Genomic DNA, 5,745 nt, shown 5'->3' on the forward strand with positions numbered 1-5,745 from the left:
CTTAATAATACTGGAAACAACAGTCTTTGCTAAAGAAAGGTATAGGTTCAACTGCATGTTTTCTGGTCTTCAAGTTTTGTGCAATTTGGGATGTGGGGCTATTCAAAAATACACAGTTATCTTGTCAAGTGTGTCAGTTTTTTGTTTATATGGCTTTTTTGCATTTTGTTTCTCTTATGCATCATTGATGTGTGATATAATTTATAATGAGATAAATCAATATCCTCACATGAAAAATATAACTACTCATTTTTTAAAAATTAATTTGAAATGGATAATATTGGGCATTCAAAGAGTATTTGTTGTTAATTAGTTCTTCAGTCATGTCCAACTCTTTGTGACTCCAAGGACAATGTCATGCTGGCATGTTTCCTTCTATCCTCCACTTTACCTCAAAGTCTGTCCACGTGACGTTCATTGCTCCATGACACTATCAATCCATCTCTTCCTCTGCCACCTGCTTTTGCTTTTCAATCTTTCCCAATATCAGGCTCTTACCAACGAATACTATCTTCTCATTATGGGGCAAAAGTATTGAAGCTTCAACTTTAGTACTTGGCCTTCCAGTGAATACCCTGACATAATTTTTTGTATTGACTTCTTTGATCTCCTTGAAGTCCAATACACTAGCAACAAAGATGAAAATGAATTCTTGGCATGGATGACATTTTCCACTGTAAGGCCCATTGGAAACTTGATGACTGATGTTCTTAGAGCCCTCCCAGCTTTCACACACAGTGCTTTCAAGGACACTCCAAATTCTGTCATTTGGGTTGAAAGGATCTCCTCTCACTTCAATATCCCTCCTTCTCAATACTCCCCTTCCTTTCTCCTTCTCTCCTCCATAGCTACATTAAATCCTGCTCAAATCCACTGTTTCTGACCATTTGCTTGATCGACCATGGAACAACTCCTTCTCTCTGTTCTGGCAAGTTCCAGCAGTGACTTTCCAGCTTCCACACCCCATTTGCGCTCTCTGCTGGTCAGTCCCACAACTGCCAGTCGTGTTTCTACAGACTCACCAGCTCAGGATTCTATATTGTATATTTCCGTTAAGCTCACATATTCTAGGTTCCAAGTTAAAGAACTGTTGAAATCTGGCTTCACAACTAATTATTAATTGTTGCACTCAGACTTGGGACTTCCTGCCATTCTGGGAATTGTGCTTTCTGTATTCTGGCCTACCACCAACTCACCTTCTTTATATATTACCTGAAAGTCCAAACATTCAGTTTTCTAGGGACCTTCCCAGATAGAAGATTGTCATATGTAAGGCAATACTTTTCTTGGGTCTATTTGGGTTTATTCACTTACATTTCATTTATTGTTTTATTTTAACAACACACTCGAATCTTACAAATATACTGGTATTGAAACAGAAATCTTTTCCTCTTACACATAAAACAACGTTGTAATGACCCCCAAAATGAATAATCATTATCAGAAATGCTACTATCAATTGCTATCTTTGTCAATGAAACAATTTCAGAGGATTTCACTCGTTTTCCTATACAGATATTAGGGGATGACAGTGTTAATTTGGGTGTCCATAAAATTGGTGGTATTTTCCCCTTATTATTAATGTGCTTGTGGTTAAGGATACCAGAATTTTTTTCCTTTTCTTCCTTTCTTTACTTGTAATTCTTTGTCAATTTGGTTAAATAACTTGACCAGGGTCACACAGCTGGGAAGTGTCAAGTGTTTGGTCTGAGCCCAGATTTGAATTTGGGTACATGAGACTTCAAACCCCATGCTCTATCCACTGCAACACCTGGCTGCCCCTGAATTTTTTCTTTTTCTATCACCAATGCCTACTGTACATTAATTTGGAATCTAGGCCTGACCTTATAAGAAAAATCTAATTTCTTCTTGTTCTCTGAAATGACAATTAACTGGTGCCTATTTGGGGCCAAGCGCAACATTAAATGCACACAAAGTGTCCAGAGATTCCAAAGGCTATATCTTGGAACATCCTCAAAATCACCACATTTGATTGCTAGGGAATCTCTGAGAAAAAAAACAAAAAAAAATGGCTCTGAATAGGAAAATCTTTTCTTTTTTCTTTCAGCCAAGGAAAATGTTTATTAGAACATCTATCATATTGGGCAGACTCTTAAGGAGTTTAAATATTAGCGAGCTATTTGCTAGATTATATGAATCTGTGCAGTGGCTAGATTTTAAGAATATGAGCAGTTTAATGGAGACAAGATGACCTTTATATACAGAAACACTGTGGAAGGGATCTGGGAGTGGCCAAGTAGTCTATGAGGTAATAGAACTCCAGGACATGACCACATGGCCAAGGGAGAATGGAACCTAGCTAAGATTAATGTTGGGAAGTGGCCAGGGCAATAGGGAGTTAAAACACAGGAGGGCCAGGCTAGGTTAAGGATAACAAAGATTGTTCAAAGCCACAATGAAAGGCCAAGTGATGGGATTATAGCCTCAGAAGAATACCAGAGATTTGGGAAAAAATTTTGGGAAAAGATTTGGGAAAGTCCAGCGTTTTTTCTTTTGGGGTTCAGATCACATCCTCATAATTCCCCCCTGAAACAAATGGGACCCAAATTCTTTTGGCTAAGGGGCAAAGTCTCTGCTTCTGAAACTGCTTCCTGCTTTCAAGGGGCATAGAGCTGTCCCTGACTCAAAGTGGTCCCAAATTGGAGGTTGACTGGAACTGAGTTTTATTTCAACAACACACTTCAATCTTACTAATATGCTGACTTTGAAACAGAAATCTTTTCTTCTTATACATAACTCCATATTGTAATGACCCCAAAAACTGAAAAATCATTATCAGAAATACTGCTATCAATTGCTATCATTATCAATGATACAATTTCAAAGGATTTCACTGGTTTTCCTGTAGAGATATTAAGGAATGACAGTGTTGACTTCGGTGCCATAAAGTTGATAATATTTTCATATCTTAATGCTCTTGTGGTTAAGGATGTCAGATTTTTTCTTTTTCTATAACAAACACATGCTATACGATAAATTGGAATCTAGTTCTGATCTCATAATAACAATCTAATTTCTTCTTGTTTTTTGAAATGACTTTCAACAGGTCCCTATTTGGACAAAGTGCAGTGATATGTTAGCACAAAGTGCCCTGAGACTCCAAAGGACATATTTTGGAAAATCCTGAAATTCACCATGTTTGATTGCTAGGTGATCCATAAGAACAGAAAGCATTGGCTTTGAATGTGAAACTCTTCATAGTCCATAGGAGAGTATAGCCTTAGAATGCAAAAGCTCCTATGTACTAGAGTCCAGGGATGAGGAAGCTGCAGCCTCAAGGCCACATGTTGCCATCTAGGTCCTCAAGTGCATCCCTCTGACTGAACCCAGTTTTGCCTTGAGGCCACAGATTCACCACCTCGGCTCTATACACGGGAAAAGGTTTAGTTTGGCTAGGAAAAAACCTCAAAACCCCAATACCTGCATACCTAATCAAAGGTGGTTCCAATTTGATAGCGTCTAGAAGTTAGGACATGTTTACATTTCCTCTAACATTAGTTTTTGGAAACACCCTCCTATGTCATTCATTCCCTTCTCCATGGCTACACTAGGGTAGATGCTAAAAATCCTCTTGCTTCTGATGACCATGCTCAGCTCTTGAACACTGGTACCCTTCCAATCCCTCTGAACAATGACATTAGAGATTCCCCAGGCAACTTTAGCTCAGGATTCAAGGTCCAAAGTTTCCCTCAAGCACACATGTCTGGGTTCCAAGTGTTGTCCAGGATCACATATTCTGCCTTCCCTTTCCACTCCCCATTGGTACTTTCAGAGGCAGGATTTAACTTCTTGCTCAGACATTATGTGTCTCTGTGACCTTAGGGAATCCCTTGTCCTTGATTGCTTGTACCACAAAACAAAACAAAACAAAATTAAAAAAAACAAAACAAAACTGAAGAGCCCTGTTTTTTTTTCTGTTCTGTTCACATTACATTCATTGTTTCCATGATACTATCAATCCATCTCTTCCTATGCCACCTGCTTTTGCTTTTGACTTCAATCTTTCCCAATATCAGGGTCTTTACCAATGAGTCCTACCTTCTCATTATGTGACTAAAGTACTGAAGTTTCAGTTGTAGTATTTGGCCTTCCAGTGAACAGCCTAACTTGATTTTTTAGTATTGACTGCTTAGATCTCCTTGCAGTCCAATGGACTAGGAACAGAGATGAAAATGAATTCCTGGCATGGATGACATTTTTCACTCTAAGTCCCATGGGAAAGTTGATGATTGATGTTCTTACAGCCCTTCCAGGTATCACATACAGTGCTTTCAAGGACACTCCAAATTCTGTCCTTTGGTGTTCTAAGAGATCTCCTCTCTCTTTAATATACCTACTTCTCAACACTCTCCTTCCTTGCTCCTTCTTGTCTCCACAGCTACCCTAAACCCTGGTCAAATCCATGACTTCTTACAATTTCCTTCATCAACCATGGAATAACTCCTACTCTCTTTGTTGTAGTATATCCCAGCACTGACTTTTTGGCTTCTACACCCCATGTGCTCTCTCTGCTGGTTAGTCTCCTAACTGCCATTCCTCTTCCTGCAGTTGAAGAGCTGTTCAAAAATATGGCTTCACAATTCATTACTAACTGTTACACTCAGAGTTGGGACTTACTGCTACGCTGGGAGTTCTGCTGTGGTGCTCTGGCCTACCACCAATTAGACTGCTTTATCTATTATGTGGAAGCCCAAACATTCAGTTTTTTAAGGATGTTCCCGGATAAGAGATTCTCATATCTAAGGCAATCCCCTTCTTATATCTGTTTGGACTTTTTTACTTACATTTATTTTATTGTTTCATTTTAACAACACACTTAAATCTTAGTAATATATTGATTTCGAAACAGAAGTCTTTACCTCTTTTATATAACTCTATATTTTAATGACCACAAAAACGGAATACTCATTATCAGAAGTACAACTCTCAATTGCTATCTTTATCAAGGAAGCAACATCAGAGGATTTCACTGGTTTTCCTGTATAGATATTTGGGGATGACAGTGTTAATTTGGGTGGCCACAAAATTGATAGTATTTTCACCTTATTCTTGATGCTCTTTTGCTTAAGGATGTCAGGTTTTTTTTTCCTTTTTCTATCACCAATGCATACTGTACAATAAATTGAAATCTATGTCTGGTCTCATACTAAAAATTTAATTTCTTCTTGTTTTTTGAAATGACTTGCAATAGGTCCCCATGTTGACAAAGTACAATGATATCTGAGCACAAAGTACCCTCAGACTCCAAAGGCCACATCGTGGAATATCCTGAAAATCACCACATTTGATTGCTACATGATTGCTGAGAACAGAATGTAAAAATGTTTTGTTGTTTTTTCAGCCAAAGACAAGGTTTATTAGAACATCTCTTATATTAGGCAGACTCTTAAGGAGTCAGAACATTAGTGAACTACTGGCTAGATTGCAAGAATCTGAGCAGTGGCTAGATTTTAAGAATCTGACCAGTTTAATGGACACAAGATGGCCTTTATATACACAAAGACTGTGGGAGGTATCTAGGAGTGGCCTAGTAGTCTATGAGGTAATAGAAATCAAGGGACCTGGAACACATGACCAAGGAAGAATCAAACGTACCTAGGATTAAGATTTGGAAATGGCCAGAGGCCTTAGTGAGGTAAGACTAAAGAGGGCCAGGGTATATTCAGGGTACTGAGATTGGGGTTAGCCACGATGAAAAGCCAGTTGATGGGATTATTGTCTCAG

The sequence above is a fragment of the Phascolarctos cinereus genome, unplaced genomic scaffold, assembly GCF_003287225.1.
Source record: "Phascolarctos cinereus isolate Bilbo 61053 unplaced genomic scaffold, phaCin_HiC Scaffold_8;HRSCAF=390, whole genome shotgun sequence".
NCBI classification, from domain to species: domain Eukaryota; kingdom Metazoa; phylum Chordata; class Mammalia; order Diprotodontia; family Phascolarctidae; genus Phascolarctos; species Phascolarctos cinereus.